This window comes from Lactuca serriola, chromosome 1 (assembly GCF_051521515.1).
Source record: "Lactuca serriola cultivar US96UC23 chromosome 1, Lser_US96UC23_V15, whole genome shotgun sequence".
Taxonomy (NCBI): Eukaryota; Viridiplantae; Streptophyta; class Magnoliopsida; order Asterales; family Asteraceae; genus Lactuca; species Lactuca serriola.
In genome coordinates this window covers 228,217,597-228,237,619 of record NC_136408.1, presented here as the reverse complement: position 1 = coordinate 228,237,619, position 20,023 = coordinate 228,217,597, and positions in this window count along the sequence as shown.

Genomic DNA, 20,023 nt, shown 5'->3' with positions numbered 1-20,023 from the left:
GATCCGTATCGGTTGTGAATTCTCACTTAGTTGCATCTGCATATTAGTAAGTTAGCAAATTAGCAAATAAAAATGTATTTTTTGATATAATATCAGTTTAATGATTAAAAAACACAACAAGACAAGAATCAAGATTTCATGGAAGAACTTGGTATAAGATTCCTTATTCAGAAACAACAAGAACTGTGTGATTGATCAAGAACACAGAAACTGCATAACCAGCTTGTACATGGAGTTCATGAGGTGCAATCACCTACTGCACACCATTCAAGAATCTCTCATAGATCGTACCAGTCACCCAAATCAAATCTTCCAACATTTTTATCAATGAAATTCTCTTCCTCGATGCCAAACCCCCAATCTTTTTATCACCGTCGTATGCGTGATCGGCGGCAACTGCAAATCCCGCAGCATGTACTCGCCCATCGTGACCCATGAAACTCCTCAAAAACCCAAACTTTTGATGGGAAGTTTGAGACTGGCCAGGAGATTCTTTATGATTTGTGGGTGAGGGTGGTGTGGATGAAGGAACGAGAAGGTGTTTAAGTGGGTTGCAAGTAGTTAGGGAAGCAAGATTAGTGAGTCTCTCTGAAGACGTTTTGAAGAGGAGACTATTCATTTCTGTAATTCGATTTCAGATCGTCTGTTGCTTATGTGTGTGTGGGTACTGTATGAGATGAAGAGGGAGCATAAAACCCTAATCTAGTGGGGGTGAGGTTTTAAAACTGATATCCTAATTTAAAGGTGGATATTATTTGATTTTATCAATTTACCATAATTAATTATAGTATAGATTACTATTATACCCTTATATTTATTATTAATGATTTATTTTTTCTTAAATTCTTATTGGTGCATTCATGCATATAATAGTTGCTGGAAACATTTGAATATATATATATATATATATATATATATATATATATATATATATATATATATATATATATATATATCAAGTGGTTGTTATTCTCCATTCTATTAATTTTCTAGTTTTCTTTTCTTTTTTTTTTCTTCTTGTTTTTTTGAAGTTACCAAATGAGCCTTATGAGTTATGACAAACTTTTGATATATATATATATATATATATATATATATATATATATATATATATATATATATATATATATATATATATATATATATATAGTGTATAAATCATTTTCAGTATCTAAAAAGATTACAAAATATTTGTGAGATAAAATAATACAAACTATTCTAATTTAATTTTCGATGATTGCATTCTTTTTCGTTCTTTAAAAACGGAATCTTCTTTACACGAAGAAATAATTTATTGGTGTGTCCCACGTGCATGTTTTATTCTTAATTACGTTAGGATTTATAAATTAAATCTCGGACTTAATATTTGATATTATATATATTTTTAATTTTTTTTATATAAAACACCAACCCTAGCAAGGTGCTAGGGAAGGAAAAAGAAACTAAAGAGAGTTCAATTACAAACAGTTTAACGGGGATCTAATCCAATCACCCCAATTAATACTACACCTGTCATATCTATGTTTTACCCACATAAATGTCATAGACTTAATCGAATCGACAACCTTAATCGGATCAGCAATATCGCCATTGAAGATTTTATCATTCCTGGCACGCCAAATAGCCCACAGAGCACCATAGAGTATCGAGAACAGTACCTTCTTGCGATTGGAACCCATCTTCAGTCTGACACCCTCATCAATAATTCCTCGAACCGAGTTGGCGTTTATCTTCCCGATGCCGCACCACTTCTCCAGACTCCTCCATACATGATCCGCAAACGGGCAGTCCACTAGGAGATGGCCAGAAGTTTCTAACCTCGAGATACATGCACTACACCATTGGGAGTCTACCTTAACATTCCTGCGGCTAAGGGCCAACAAAGTTGGGATTCGACCCAATCTAGCTCGCCAAGCAAAACATAGAACTTTCATTGGCACCCACTTAAACCATGGAAATTCACCGTCACATATTAGGTGTGGGGATCTGTCTATTCTCGTTCTCATCATAGCTACACAATAATTCTCCTTACAAAAATCAGATTCCTAGGTATCGCCGGTTGGTGATCTTCTAATAACGTCATGAACTAGAATGTTTACTTTTCTAAGCTCATTTTTGCATCTAACAATATTATTCCAAACTCCAGGGATATTTTTTGAAGTAGCAATATTTTCATTCGGACTCCCCCCATATTGAATACCGTTTATAACACTAGACCATAATGAATTAGGAGACGTTTTGAGCTTCCACCACCATTTAGATAATAAAGAAATGTTAAGAGCTTTTATGGAACCAATACCGAGACCCCTAACTTCACGCGGTGCGATTAATCTCTCCCATGCCACCTAATTGATCTTTTGGGACTCACCTTCTCCTCCCCAAATAAAGTTCCTCTGAATCCTTTCCAAGATTTCTAGTATACCTTTTGGGGCAGCGAAGATCGATAAATAATAATTGGGAAGATTACCCAATACGGCTTTAGCAAGCGTTATTCTACCACCAAAGCTTAAATTTTTTGCTTTCCATATCGATAATTTTGATTTGAACTTATCCACAATTGGCTTCCAATTTTTTATTAAGTTCATATTAGCCCCAACCAGAACCCCAAGATACGAAAAGGGGAGGGAAGCCGGTTCACACCCTAGCGGGACAACCCATCTTTCAACCTCTCGGTCGATCACACCAATGCCAACAACTTTTGATTTTTTAAAATTCACTTGAAGCCCTGATGAAACGTAAAAACATCTAAGGATACGACCAAGGTTATCGATATTATGCTTTGACCATTCACCCAAGAAAATCGCATCATCCGCATAGAATAAATGCGACAACGGAGGCCCAACGTTTGGAATAGAAATACCCTTGAAAATGCCCTTTTCCACAGCTTCTTTCAGAGCAATATTTAAACCCTCCATTGCCATGATGAAAAGGAATGGCGAGAGCGGGTCTCCTTGACGAACACCTTTTTGAAGTGGGAATTCACTTGTCGGACTACCATTTACGATCACCGACGCCCTTGCTGATGCCAAACACCCTCTTATCCACATTCTCCATTTCCTTCCAAAATTCATTTGCGACATCATAGAATCCAAGTAACCCTAATTTAATGAGTCAAAGGCCTTATTAAAGTCTGCTTTGAAGATGAGAATTTTTTTCTTTTTCGCCTTCCCCCAGGAGCAAATTTCATTGACTATGAGCGGGCCCTCCAAGATATATCTATTAGCCACAAATGCCGTTTGGACCTCATCAATGCATTCAGTGATCACTGATTTTAACCTGGAGGCAAGTAACTTGGAGATGATCTTATAAATAGACCCAATGAGGCTAATGGATCTATAATCATTAAGAATAAGAGGGTCCTTTGTTTTGGCAACTAGTGTGATGAAGGAGGAATTGCAGCCCCTTGATAAAGATCCAAACGTCTCAAAATATCTAACACAGCCAACAATATCATCCTTTAGAATCGACCAAAATCGTTTGAAGAATTTAAATGTGAAGCCATCAGGCCCCGGGGCTTTCTCGCTACCACAACTCCAAATAGCATTTTTAATCTCTTCACAAGAGAAATTCTCCTCCAAAAATCCACGGCTGGCATCAGAGATCATTTTGAATTTACTGCTGTGAAATTTTGGTCTATCTGCCCATCTTTCGTTGAATTTTTCAGCAAAAAATCGTGCCGCCTCTGCTTTCATGGCTACCGGATCACTCGCCCATTCACCATTAATTAGAATGCCATGCATGTGATTCCTCCTCGATCGGTTGGATACATAGCCATGGAAAAAACGAGAATTTTCATCCCCGTCAATCGTCCATTTAATTCGGGCTTTTTGCTTCAAATCAATGATTGCGATCCTTTCAAGCTCCTCTATTCTTCCTGAAATTCTAGTTCTTTCATCCAGATCGACATCATTAAAATAGCCACAGTCAAACCTTTTATCAATATCAATACGTGCCTCCTTGAGTTTTATAAGTTCTGTCGATTCCTTAGAAAACTCCAAAGATCGCCATTCACGAATCGCCTTTTTAATTGCTTTCAATTTATTCAATATCTTCGAGTCTGGGGGACCAAAACCGTTGAATTCACGACAGGCCTTACTAACCACTTCATCGAACCCTTGTCTGGTCAGCCATGAATTGAATAACTTGAATGGCAGGGGACCGGAGTTTGCTCTGGATTGAGATAGCAGAATGGGACAGTGATCAGATTTATCTCTTGGAAGAGCCGTGACTGATACATGAGGGAGCAAATTGGAGAACTCCGAACAAACAAGAAAGCGATCTAGTTTACTAAGTTTCGCTCCAGACTTTTGAAAATAAGTAAAACGAAAACCCCCCATTTTTGGCTCATGAAATCCCGCTAATTCAATGAATTTGTTGAAATAATTAGCACTAGATTGACAAAACATGGAATTAATACGCTCCTCCTGTCTTCTCACCACATTAAAATCACCAAAGACTATCCAGCATGTTGTGCGGGAATTTTTGATGAGAAGTAACTCCTCCCATAGCTTGTGCTTATCAGAAAGGGATTGAGGACCATAGACATTCACAAACGCCACCGGGCAAGAGAAGGCTGAACAGATACCAATAACAATAAAAAAGGAGCGAGATTTAATTACCTTAGAAGAAGTGAAGTAATTCCTGTCCCAAATACATACCAGCCCTCCAGATCTCCTAGATGCATTTTCATACGCAAATTCAAAATTGTAATCACCCCAACATTCTCTAATCATCTCACGATTATGGGACCCGTCTAGATGGGTTTCCTGTTTGTGTGAGTTGCTAACGAAAACGTTCAGAAATAATGATTACCTTTTTTACAATGTATACATGTGAAAATTTAGTTGAACAATGTATAAATATAAGCTTTCAATTTAAGGTTTTTGGATTGTTCTCAGTAAATCCAATTGAATTAACGGGTTTATGGATTAATTTTTAAAAGTTGGATATTATAAGCACCAACGAGAAACAAGTTAGAAAAAATAATTATAAGACATCTTGAAGGGGAAAATGACTCTTAAGGGTAATTAACTTTTGCGTTTGTACTCATTTGGTCCCTTTCCTTTTTTTTGTATTCAATATACCATCAAACTTGTTGTTTGTGTTCACCATAACCCTTTTGACTAACTTTTGACCTGTGATAGCCGGTCAAAGGGTCATGGTGAACACAAACAACAAGTTCGATGATATATTGAGTACAAAAAAAGGAAAGGGACCAAATGAGAACACATGCAACAGTTGGTTACCCTCCTGATTCATTTTCCTTTTACTCATTTACAACAAATCTCACGTCATCTCCTATTGATATTAATGACTTTATGAGATTCATTCTTGCTTCTCTTCAAAACATAACCCACGAAAGAACATTATTCATACAAGTACAACTTTGTAATGCACTTGAATATTTATTAGGGGAATCTTGACTAAGCAGGCACATTTCATGACTACATTTACACTTCCAATTAAATGATTTATCGTATCATGGATTCTAGACAAGTCTACAAACGAGTGGAATCACAAGTGCTGTGATTTTTGAGTTTACTTAGCTTTAAGATCGAACTCATGGGATAAGATACAACATCAATATGTACAATATCATGCTGCTTTTGTAGACACATCACCATAATATTATACATATTTATGTCGTATCTTATCCCATGAGTTCGATCTTAAAGCTAAGTAAACTAAAAAATCACAGCACTTGTGATTCCACTCGTTTGTATACTTGTCTAGAATCCATGATACGATAAATCATTTGATTGAAAATGTAAATGTAGTCATGAAATGCGCCTGCTTAGTCAAGATTCCCCTAATAAATATTCAAGTGCATTACAAAGCTGTACATGTATGAATAATGTTCTTTCGTGGGTTATGTTTTGAAGAGAAGCAAGAATGAATCTCATAAAGTCATTAATATCAGTAGGAGATGACGTGGGATTTGCTGTAAATGAGTAAAGGGAAAATGAATCAGGAGGGTAACCAACTATTGCATTTGTTCTCATTTGGTCCCTTTCCTTTTTTTTTTGTACTCAATATACCATCGAACTTGTTGTTTGTGTTCACCATAACCCTTTGACCGACTATCACAGGTCAAAATCCGGTCAAAAGGATTATGGTGAACACAAACAACAAGTTCGATGGTATATTGAATACAATAAAAGGAAAGGGACCAAATGAGTACAAACGCAAAAGTTAATTACCCTCAAGAGTCATTTTCCCCATCTTGAAGCATTGGGTTTTGTAACTACATAGTTAAAGTTAGAGTACATTTGTTAGAAAACCAATAAAAAAGTGAATGTCAATCCTATCAAATATGCTATTTCTTTTCACTCCTAATGATCTTGAAGAGTTTGAATTCATTAAGGATTTATACGCAATCTATAAATAGACTTCTAGAAGTCAAACCATGGTTGTTCTTTTTCTCTCTAAAATTCGTCTAAGGCTTCTCTTTCTCTCCTATTCACACGAAATTCATAACCCCTTTCCTAGGGTCAGTGAATTTCGCATAAACCTTAATATAAGTTTTTTTTTTTCTTTTTTGCTTTTGGTGTTTTTGGGTCTGCCTACATTAGAATGATTCTAGTTTGGATCCTCCATCTATTTAATCGATGGCATTAACAAGGTCTTTAGCAAAGAACTAAGAGGTTATTATTCTTATTTTTGTATTTCTAAAGTTTGTTGTTATAACTAGTAACACCTAGATCTTAGTGTGCATGTACACCTGGATAAATCTATGACGATTTCTGTTGCCTTTAGAAAGTTTATTAATGCTAAGAAAACCCAACAGTGGTATCAAAGCCTAGTAGTTTTAGTTAATAAGGGTGCAGTCTCATTGACTAAAGAACCTAAGGACCATGGTAATTCGAGACACATACTTAGAAAATATCACTAAGTTCGATATAGAGTGGATGACACATATATTGTCATGAATAAAGTATCATATGAGGAGAATCCTACTGATCCTTTCACGATGCTGATTGATTTTGATACAAAATATAAGGGTGTTTTTCATAAAAATCAGTCAATAGAAGCGTTAAAACTTACAAGTTTATTTTCAAGTTTATAACAAAACCAAACCATCTAGGATCCATTTATAGAGGTTAGAATGATATTAAAAACAACCATTAAGTGTTTTAGAATGACAACTATTAGATCCTTTGAACCCACTTGGTTTTGGGGTGTTGATGAAGATAGAAAAATCAAAGAGTATGATTTTCTCTACAAGTATCCACCATCAAGATTAAGGCACTTGGAATGCTAGTTCCTTCTTGTATTCTATAGTGTCTTAATCCTTTAAGTACTTAACTAAAATAAGCACTAAAGGAGACAACTCAAGGGAGATTTAAACCACCAAACTAACTTCAAGAGAGAGAGAGAGAGAGAGGGAGAGAGGAGGTATAAGAGAAGCTACGTCTTCTTTGTTCTTTTTGAGAGAAAATGTGCAAGACAAGAACAACTAGCTCCAAACTCATGTAAAGGCCTTCCTTTTATACTCCCATGCAAGACATACCTTTACATTATAATAACATAAAGTATTGGTAGCCTTTTAGAAGCATGGGGGACATATGGAGAAGGTTGACAAACAACCTCTCTTCTATTAGTATTAATTTTGGCCATGCCTTCAAATAAGACAAAAATTGTCTAGCTAGTTTATTAACCATGATATGTTAACTCATTAACTTGATCATGGTTAACCAAAGTGTCCAAAACTTTCTACATGACTTATTAAATCATACCATATAATATAATAACTAATTATACTCTCTTCTAATTATAATTTTCATAAAACAATAATTATTCCTTAATTACATACAATAATTGATATTGTTTATTAATAATCACATTGATAATAAGTATACAAAATGTGCCAACTTGATAAATATGTGAACCTATAAGATCATATGTTATTAGCAATATCACTAAATAATGATTCTTGGGCATATAGATTCACGAATCTCCCACTTGTGCAAGATTCATTACAGACTGACATACACAGTAGCCGACGTCTAGCAACGAGCTATTGCCCCTAACAACATATGAAGGGTGTCATCTTATCAACAACCAATTCCAGGAGCTCTAAGCTATAATTGTTACTAAAGGTGTGGTATTAGTTATTCATTTGTCTCAGACATCATGTTGAACATGAGATATGGATCACAATCAATCTCATGTGGTGTTCAGCTTTTAGTAAGGCCTTAGATGTCTAACTCTTAAAGAGAAACATATCTTACTTGACTACATACGTGCATGATGTAGTTCATGTCATACCCAATGATGGCCCTTATGACCGCCTTTTAAAAACAATGTTAAACCATGTCAAAGCACAACAACTCCTACACTTTAAGTCCTAAATATGTATCTTAGGTCTAAGAATACAAGGATACTACCTTGATTAAAGCATCACTCATGAATATGATATGTAAAGTGATTTTGATGAGGGTCAGATCCAATACTTATTCTCCTAATCAAGTACCTATGAAGTTACATTACTAGAATATAGGCCTTTAATGATGCACGAACCATGAAACGCAGTGATTTACGATACGCAAAAGCGTGCGCCCTAAAAGTAATGTCATATCTTTTAAAATTTGAAGGATTTAGAACGTGCACTTTTGCATGCCCTTAAAATTAGTGTCGGAACAAAAAAAACATGGAGGGAACTCAGCATTAAAGGCGTATCGTTTATGCATGTCGCTTTATAAAATTTTCATGAAACGCGCGTTCTCCATATTTAATAGCTAAGGGGGGAAAATCAAATCCCAAAAAATTAAAACCCCGGCCGCCTTATTCTCATCTCCCCTTCTCTTTTCCTTGACCAAATTAATGAAGCTCTGCAAATTCCATGGCCGCTTTGATATCTATAGATACTCTTTGAATCAGATCTAACCATAACTTTGCCCAAAAATCTTTAGATATGGTCCGTCTTCATCTTTTTATCTTCACATATGGCCCATCTTCACATAATCAATAAATATATTGGGGCTTTGAACCGGACCTCACATAATTCTTAGAGCTCACAACAACTTCTCAGGCTTACAAGAGATCATAAAAATGGTATGTTCAAACCCTTCCTGCATCTCGTTCTTCCCTTTCTTAATTATCAATCAACAACCATAGCCTCCAAAATCCATACCTTCATTCTCCCTTTAATCGATCAGATGTCTTCTTCCCTCTTAGAAAACGTGCCTCATGATCTCCTCTACCCTAAACTCGTTTTCCATTGTTCACCAGTCTTCACGAAATCGACAAGGGGTCTTTGCCCCCTCATCCACCTCCAACCTTCACCGCCTCTTCTGGTCCTTCTTCCCCTCCACCAGGTGGATTTGATTTTATTTTCAGGCGATTTCTGTGATTTTTCGTTTTTCTCAGGTTTGAGGTTCGTATCTTAGATCGAGACAGGAGACGAAATTAGAAGCGATGTATTTTATTCATCTTTCTCTCTCCCTTCCTTCGTATTGCCTATCCATCAACTGCAATCAAGCTCGATGATCGGTTCGATTACACAACCAAAAGAGCTAGGTCACGAAGTATCCTGTAAGTGATCCATTTAAGAATCCTCCAAGACTTCTGTTGAATTCAAGGTATTGCACATCTCTTTTTGTCACTCGTTTTAAAATATCAATTTTGTCAAAGAATCGCCCTTATTCGATTTCATTTTGATACTCATATTATAAATCCCCTTCACCTTCTGTTCCAAGAAGTCCAGGGAGGCCTGATAATTTTCCTAGCCCAGGATCAAAAAGGAAGAAAGGGAAGCTTCTAGGTAGAGGCTCATTTGGTCATGTTTATGTTGGTTTTAATAGGTATGAAGTATGACTTTTTTTTTCATTCCATTATCTTTTTAGGTTGTTCTCTTATTTGGACTTGACTTATCATGTTGTTGGTGTAGTGAAAGTGGCGAAATGTGTGCTATGAAGGAAGTTACATTATTCTCTGATGATGCAAAGTCAAAGGAAAGTGTAAACAGTTGGGACAAGTATGTATTTCTTGATTTCAGATCCAACCTGCTGATTTTATTCAATAATGAACACACACTTGATAATATCAGCAGGTTGAGTCAAGTGTGGTGTTTCTCTTTGTTAACTTGATTCTTTAATTTAACATCTCTTGTTTTTCTTGATCTCAGATCCAAGTGTATTTTCTATATATAAGATGGAAGTGTTGAGAGATACTTGCACAAAAACCTAACTTAGTATGTTCTTGATTTCAGATCCAAGTAGGGATATTGCAGTTCTTGACTTCTCATACATGTTTGCCACCAAATTAGTATGTTCTTAATATCCTTATTCAATCTGCAACATATCCAATTAGTCAATGTTTGACTTTTTTTTATGTTACACAGGTTGAAACAAAGTTGAGGCTTCCTGCAGTAATAAACAAATTTTTCCAGCCTATACCAGTATCCACAGAGGAATTACGTGAAGCTGTTCAAATTTTTTTTGAAGGTTTGTTATTTTGCTGTATATTTTTAATCATGATTGTTTTATTTTTCAACTTCCGTATTTTTCTCTTTTACAGTGTTCCAAAGTCAATAAAACTGAGGAATGATACAGAATACCTTATCTGCATATGAATCCAAGGTAGATTTTCTTTTGTTAAATCTTGTTATTTTTATAAAATCTTTCTAATAGTAACATTAAATGAACTAAAGCAAAATTATTCAGGTTCACAACACGTTTCTTGACCTTGAGGAGTCGAATATTCTTCGCCCGTATATGAGTGATGCAATAATAGATATATCTAAAGCCTGTGAAGTTTTTGAAGCAAAAGAAGCAGCACCATCTATTGCAGGTATGGAGAGGGGTATTTAGATATGTAAAGGTGTTATAAAACTTAAGTTGCAATAGGTAAAAGGTGAAAACACAAACTGAAGCATAGATGAGTTTATGTATATGACAATTTTATTTTCTCAGGATTTGGGATATTTTAAACCACAAAGCCATGATTTACAAATGAGGCAAGGTCCAGTTCATCATCAGGTAGGAGTAATTGGGAATCCAATGAGTCAAAATACGTTTAATGACATGAAGAGAATGCATGGAGGAAATCTGTCCCATTTAGGCCACTGGCAATCATCAATGCATAAAGATCAAATGTTGTCAACAATGGCTTATGTGAAACCACAACCTGTGGATCAGATTAGTGACCAACAACAACAACAACAACATAAACCACAACAACAAGGGCAATCTTCATTTTTTCAGGGGCAGATTGGAACTAGGTGGAATTGCAGGGTCTTCAAAGGATTATAGTTTTGAGATGATGTCTTCTTCAAGGCCTGCTTTCTCAACTCCTATGAGTAAGCCTAAGCCTATGTCCATCACAGCACAAACTGAACGCCAAAATGCGGTAATAATATCACCCCTTTTTTTGTTGGAAGACCAAAAACTTGATTTACCAGTTTAATTCAGTCCATATTCTTATTTATGCAAAGAAACTACATTTCTATTTCTTTTATTTATGATTTACCCTTTAAAAAAAAGCAATAAGTTGGCCCCGTTCAGTGTTTTGTGATGATCTGGTTTATCAGGAAGAGGAAGAACAACTATTTTCTGGCTCCAAAGAAGAGAATAGAGTTTCAGAAGCTTCACGAAAGTCGAAAGGCCGTTCAAGAAGAAGAAGAAAGGTTGATTTTGCAGAAAATTCCACTCCAGAAGAAATTAGCAGAAATTAGTTAAGACTTTTACTTTTTGTTTATATAAAGCAATCCATTTACATATAATCTGAATGGATGTAACTTACAGTTTAAGGGTTTCTTTAAACGTTTTTTTACAGTGGCAAAATGTGGTGTAAAGAACATAAGTAATGATGTGGAGAGGTGCTTGTCTTTATATTTTTTTGATATTTTGATTTTTTTTTGTTTAGGTTGTCTGATGATGGATCATGTAGGATTTGGGATGCTAGGCATTCTCAATTCAGTCCAAGAATATACATTCCTAAGCCTCCTTAACCTCAACCTGGTTAGTAAAATTAGAAGTTGTTATTATTATTATTATTATTATTATTATTATTATTATTATTATTATTATTATTATTATTATTATAAATGAGTTGAAAGATAAGAAGGTAGACTTATGAAACCATACTTTTTAAAAAATATCTTTTAGTATAAAAATCAGTATTCTGATTGTGATATATTTTTAGGATAATTTGGTGGAATCTTCTACAAAGCCAAGTATATCATCAGTTCCAACATTAAATGTGGCTCCATTTTCTGTTACCATGAATAATCATGTCCAGATTGATAATATTACTTTTGAAGGTATGGATAAATATAGTTCATAGCTGAAAATTATCCTTCATAATATTTACATTACTTGTAGGCTTTTAGCAGATTCTGAAAAAAGAGAAATAATAGCAGATTCTGAAAAAGGACTGACGAAAGCATGAAAGTCAGAAGATTCGTTAGGCTTTCGTTCTTAAGTTGTTTGCTTGATTTTGCTGGTATGGAGAGGGGTATTTCTGTCTTTTATTCCCATTTTTTGTGTTAACTTATAATGGATCCATATCATATGATGCAAATTATTAGGTTGATATTTTTTTATTTTTTTCTGTTATACAATTCTACTTATAATGGATCCATACCATAGGTGGTTGATATTTTTTTATTTTTTTTTTGTTTTCAGGGAGTGGGTTAGCTTGAAAGAGGCAAAGGGAGTGGTTTGATCTTTTGTTTTTTTGTTAAATGTAAATTTATATATTGTAAGAAATAGAATTGTATGACATTAAATTTTATGCAATGGATTATATTTTTTGTATACGGTATTTTATTTCTATTATGAGACATTAAATGCAAATTTAATTTAAAAATTAATAAATATATAAATATATTTTTTTAAACATTTAAATTTACGATACGCAAAAATGTGTGTCATCTTCATTTATTACATGGCCTTTCTTGACAGGGGTTTTAATGATACGCATTGCGTGTCATAAATGCGTGTCGTCTATAGCCGACGCGCAAAAGCGTGTCGTCTCTCGTTATGACAGGGCCTTCCTTGACAAGCATATGCGCGTCGTCTGAGCATTTTACGACACACATTGCGTGTTGTAAAAGGCTATTTTTCTAGTAGTGTTAGTAGCAACTCTTGCTATTTTCATCTCCATGAAAATCAACCAATCTACTCATATTAGTCTTACATCATAGATGCTCCCACAACTATGAACGACTATGAACATTTAGAATAAACAAGTTTATTCATTGATTAAACATGCTAATATAGAACACAACATTTATTTATGGAAAGAATATATCCAATATATCAACTCATTACAATATATGTTTCTTGTACCGTTCCAATATTAACAAGGCCCTATAGCACCCGCTTGACTTTCATGCTTTAGCTAATGAAGGAGTTATGTTAAATAGATTTGATAAATTTGATTTGTATAAACTTTGTGAATACAAACATTTTTAGTTATATATATATATATATATATATATATATATATATATATATAGAACTGTACAAGTGTTTTATGCAAAAAGTCTTAATTTTAAGATTACACTTTAAGAGATACTACACTATATGCACAATACCCTTCCTTATCTCAGACTCCTTTTCTTCCATATACACGGATTGCCACCGTGTCAATTGACACATTGTCTGATCCAATAAATATCGAGACGTATATTTGATCCAATGAACACAACGATGTGAAGAAACACTATCCATCATTCTTATCCATCTATCTCACAACCAATGTAACATCCCAAAATGCGGACCAAAAATTTCATTATTTGGTATAACGATTCATAAAACAATTTGTAAGAAAACATCATCAAGTTATTTTATATCATAAAACCATAGATTATATGTCTCAAAAGCATGTCATATAATAGTAACAATGTCATAATACAATTCAAAGAGTCTCATATGCGGAAAATTATGGGTGTGATGCGTTGCTACCGTGTCGGCTCCTTTCCCTTCGAAGAAGAAGGACCTGAAACAAAAAATGGAAACCGTAAGCACAAAGCTTAGTGAGTTCCCCCATCATACTAAGTACCATACAACATATATACTGTCTAACGTACCCGAGTACTGGACTACGCCTTCGGTCGTTTTCAACCGGTAACTACCTAGGATATCATGGTGTTGACCTACCCCTTCAGTCCTGTTGATCGGTACCTAGCCTAGCATATCAGGGTGCTGTCCTACCCCTTCGGTCCTTTTGACCGGTACCTCGCCTAGCGTATTAGGGTGCTAACCTACCCCTTCGGTCCTTTTGACCGGTATCAGGGACTATTTCACCCCTACTCTACGACATATCATCCTAGTGCATAAACATATAACTCATATCCTGCCTAGCTGATCCGGGTGCTGGCATACCCCTTCGGCCCTATCGACCGGTACTGGGGTCTATCATGTCCCTCGTACCACTATCAGATAACATCATATCATACTAGCACATAAAACATAAGAGATAGTTACATACCATATAATTATCACAAAGACAATCATCTCTACTATAACCCTTACTAGTGGGTCGGCATTAGTGCCTTCAACCCACTTCTACTGGAAGATAACTCACCTCAATGTCGTGAAGTATCTGAACTGCCCTCGGCTCTGGGATCAACTCTCCTCAAACTCCTACACATAACATCTCTTTTGATTACTCTTTCATACTCATAACCCCTTTAGGGGTCAACTCTGGTCAATGGCCAAATCAAAGGTCAACACTCTGGTCAACATCAACCTTTGGTCCAAGTCAACATTATGGTTGACTCAACTCGCCAAGTTGGTCCATCAACTCGTCGAGTTCTCGGGTCCATAAAACTCTCGAGTCTCGATCCTACTTGTCGAGTTCTTCCACGAACTCCTCGAGTTCCCCTTTATACAAGTCGGGGCATTTCACTCACAACTCGTCGAGTTCATCCATGAACTCATCGAGTTCCTCTTCATATTAGTTGGGACATTTTGCTCTTAACTCGCCGAGTTCATCCTTGAACTCGTCGAGTTCCTCTTCATATCAGTTGGGACATTTTGCTCTTAACTTGTCGAGTTCGTCCTTGAACTCGTCGAGTTCTTTGATATTCAAGTCCAAAAACACATCCAACTCGCTGAGTCATCCTCTAGACTTAACGAGTTTGCTTAGTATCAGAAAAGGTTGGGGGACGACCTAACTCGCTGAGTCGTATGAACGGCTCGTCGAGTCCCCTAAAGTCCAAATCCATATAGTTGTTCTTCATTGGGATTAATGCATCCAAAACATAGATTTGGCCTCCTAGTCTTGATATTGTTGGATTAGGCATCTAAGCCCATAACTATAATTGGTATGTACTTGACCCGATAATAGCATGGTCCATTTCGGGTTACCTTCACCAGAACAATTTGATAGATGGATATCTGAGAAAGAAGTTATTTGTGATTTATTAATATATTATAAGTATAATACATTAATTGAGAAATCATATTATTTAATTAGTATTGATCAAGAATTAATTTATTGATCAAAAGAGACTGATTAAATAAACAAGGACTGATTATGTAAATCAGTGATACATATGATTTGGGATAATGACTCATGAATGATTGGTGATGGACTTAGCTTATGAGTTAGTCCATAAAGTGTTAATCCAAATCATTTGTTGGGTAATAAGCTTAAGTGTAATAATTAGGGTTAAACATATGACTCTTGGAATTCTACACTATAAATGTGTACCCTAAGCTCTAAAATCGGTTACCACTTGCATTCCAAGATAGCATATCCGATTTTATGTCTCCTAAGCCTCTCTCATATTCATATAATTGTTTATTGGTATTTATGACTTATTTGAGGCATCACACCTGGGGTGCTAAGCTCATTTAAGGCTAAGATTCTACAAGCTACTACACAAGGTAATCTTCTAACTAGTTTTTATGATCCATATATCAAAGTTGCATGCTAGTTAGGCTTCATGATTTGGAAAAAGAATGCTGCATGTATAATTAGAGAAAACTTAGATCCAAAGCATTAGGGTTGTATGTTGTAACGACGTAAAAATTAAAACAATTTTTCATTTTTCAAACAACATAAAACTCATACAATATTTTCGAACCTCATGTTTGTCAAATATCATCATAATAAAACATATCCCAAGATCACAAAATACAATTCTTTGTCAGTGTGTACGGATCATGCTGGCGCCTTCCCACAATCATCACTGGTACCTGAAACACATATCACACAACATGGTAAGCATAAATGCTTAGTGAGTTTCTTCAAAATACTACATACAACACATACACCACTCAAGGCTAATACTCTACAAGACCTTTCGGTCAATGTGTCTCAGGGGACTTCCGTCCCATAATCTTGGTAGACTTTCTGGTCCCACTTCTCTGACCTTCCAGTCCGAATCATCATGACCTTCCGACCCATACACTGTTGACCTTCCGGTCCATAAACTGTTGACCTTCCGGTCCATACACTGTTGACCTTCCAGTCCATATTATAATACTCATAACATAACATAGCACATACATATCATATAACAGCATACATCACATATTCATCATAGCACATAAGACCTTCCAGTCACACATAATTACCACTCTAGGTAAGTATAGTGAGAAGACTCACCTCGTATGCTGTCTAGTAATTCACGTGCTCGGTATCCCTGAACCTCGTAACAATGTCCTAGCCCAGCCTAAACACATAAGCAATCATCTCAAATCAATAACGGCTCTCCAGGCTAGACTAGTCCCTTCCAATGTTCTCTCAGAAGACTAAAAGACCATTTTACCCTTCTAATGGTCCAAAAGTCCAAGTGTTGACCAAAACCCTAAAAGAACGAAAGTCAACTATAGTCAATGGTCAAACTTTGACCAGACTCGGCGAGTCCATGCGTGTCCTTATAATCCTCATAAATCCTCACTCGACTCGTCGAGTTAACCTTTCTCTCGACGGGTTGCCACTGATCACGAATCACGGGGCAACCCGACTCGACTCGTCAAGTCCCCTTACGGACTCGGCAAGTCCCTTCCATGGCAACACTCAAATGACCTTCTGAGATCATATCTGTTTCTCTAACCTATAGATCTGACCTTACCATACTCGATAATCACGTAAAGGTCTGACCTTTGCACTCATGCAACGTCCATAATGCTTTTTTTGGTGAAATAGCCTCTAAAATGGCAACCTAGGTTCATATCTCTAATGGAATAGCATAAAGCAGGGAGGTTGGGGCTCTCTGGACCTCTCAAGAAACAAATCCATAGTTTAACACTCAAAGGGACATCATAAGCATCATATCCAAGCCAATAAAGGGTAGAGAAAACCCCAGATTCAAAGGTTCTACACCAAAACAGAAGAAGGATCGATTTAATACCTCAAAGATGGAGTTCCTTGCTTGAAACCACAGAATAGCAACCCCCCTTGACCTTCTTTTGCTGGAATCTCCTTCTTCTTTGCAAAAACCACACCAACAAGGATCAAAATAGCCCTTCTTCTCACTCGACACGCTCAAGCTCACTAGGGTTTCTCTCTCTGGACTGGTAGCCGCAAATGAGGGCCATAAGGTCCCTTAAATAGGGAACATGCCCGAGGATTTAGGGCTTCCACCCACAACGCGGACTCGTCAAGTCCACCCATCGACTCGTCGAGTCTGTTCATTAATCCAGACAGCAAAAATGCGATCCTACTCGATGAGTCTAGGCGTCAACTCGTCAAGTCCTTCCTCATAACTCAAAATAAACAATTTAAATATGGTTTCATAAAATTAGTCTCTTTTGATCACAAAATTAATTCCAAATTAATTCTTGATCAATACTAATTAAATAATATGATTTCATATTAATATATTAGAACTTATAATATATTAATAAACCATAAATAACTTCTTCTCAGTTATCTATCCTTCAGGTTGTTCCGGTGCCATGCAACCCAAATGGACCATGCAATTCTCGGGTCAAGTACATACCAATAATATTTATGGGCTTAGACACATAATCCAAAAGTCTCCTACTTGGATAAGTCTAATAACTATTATTGCAAGCATGACTCCAACCCGACTAGCAATCACAGCTCTTAAAATCCGTTGTTGAACTCTGACCTAGTAAATGATGTGTCCATTATATAAGAGATCATATATTCCTCCATTCTAGATATCATATGGACTGAGACATGGATTATAATCATTCTATCCGTCCATCTGTTGTTTCCCGATTTCCGATTTATGACGACCGACTAATTGAACAAAACAAACCAGTCTCACAACATCTCTTTTGATGAGTCTAGGCACATTAGTCTCTTTTGATCACAAAATTAATTCCAAATTAATTCTTGATCAATACTAATTAAATAATATGATTTCATATTAATATATTAGAACTTATAATATATCAATAACCCATAAATAACTTATTCTCAATTATCCATCCTTCAGATTGTTCCGGTGCCATGCAACCCAAATGGAGCATGCAATTCTCGGGTCAAGTACATACCAATAATAGTTATGGGCTTAGACACCTAATCCAAAAGTCTCCCACTTGGATAAGTCTAATAACTATTATTGCAAGCACGACTCCAACCCGACTAGCAATCGTAGCTCTTAAAAGCCGCTTTCGAACTCTGACCTACTGAATGATGTGTCCATTAGATAAGAGATCATATATTCCTCCATTCTAGATATCATATGGACTGAGACATGGATTATAATCATTCTCTCCGTCCATATGTTGTTTCCCTATTTCCGATTTATGACGATCGACTAATTGAACAAAACAAACCAGTCCAGGCCCGGTGTCATCACTAAATCATCAAGGGGCCACAGATATCGGTTTTATCCACTTGTTGTAAAAGGAATGGATAAACTTTGACCCAAATGCTCGCTTGTAATCACTCATCAAATTACACATAACAATATGTTTTATAACACCGAGTTACTGGTGCGTTTACATATGTCAATGTGCAACCAACTTTCAACTACAACTCACATGTCTTGGTTTCAAAAATATAAGATATTATCATCTCATGATCACTCGTGATAAAATCCATGAAGTGATTCATATGAGCATGGGTTGAATCCTATACTTGAATCTTATTCAAGGAGTACTCATGAACACTGCAACCTCTTTGTCCTAGACAAACTACAGACCCATTCATGACAGTCTTGCCTCAATACCTACTTCCAAAGTATGATCGACTGTGGATAGTTTGAATAACCTAGTTATTCAGGAAGTCAAAACATGCAAAGTGAAACACAAGAATAATACTAATCCTATATGGCCCAAAACTTTTGAGTCATATTGATTACTCATTATTTATTGTATAATGTTCGAATAATCAACTTAATACTTGAATTAAAATAATAGCTTGATGGGTTTTGAGCATTCTAACACTCCTATGGTGTACATGCAACAATAGAAACCTTGGATCTGTGTTTTTGACTAAGATACATGCAATTTTTTTTCCAAGGTTCTTAACCTAACTAGCATGGCATGGGGATCTTTGAAACATAAAAAGCTTGTAGAGTTACATACCTTTTAGTAGTGGTTGATTGCTTGGAGTTTGAGAGCCTAGCACCAATAATGTGGATGCCTCAAATGGAAGTCACAAATCACCATAATACTTGGAAACTTGAGAGAATAGTACAACACTTCTAGAAATCGGCCACACTTAGTTCTCACACATACTAGTGCAATTTCAAGTGTCAAGGACTCCTTTATATAGTGTGGTGGATTAGGGTTACATCCATGTAAACCCTAATACCCATGAACTTTCATTTCCATGAGATCCATGGGTTAAAGCTCCATGGACTATCCATGGACTTACCATGCAAGCCTAGCCCATTCTAAATAAGCATTAACCCCACTATATAAATACAAGAGTCCATATTTAATTAGTCACCCTTTTGATCACCAAATTAATTCTAAATTAATTTTAGATCAATACTAATTAAATAATATGATTTCATATTAATATATTAGAACTTATAATATATTAATAAATCATAACTTATACTATTCTCAAAAGATTATCCATACAAATTCTTCGGGTGAAGTGCAACCCAAATGGACCATGCCGGTTCGGGTCAAGTACA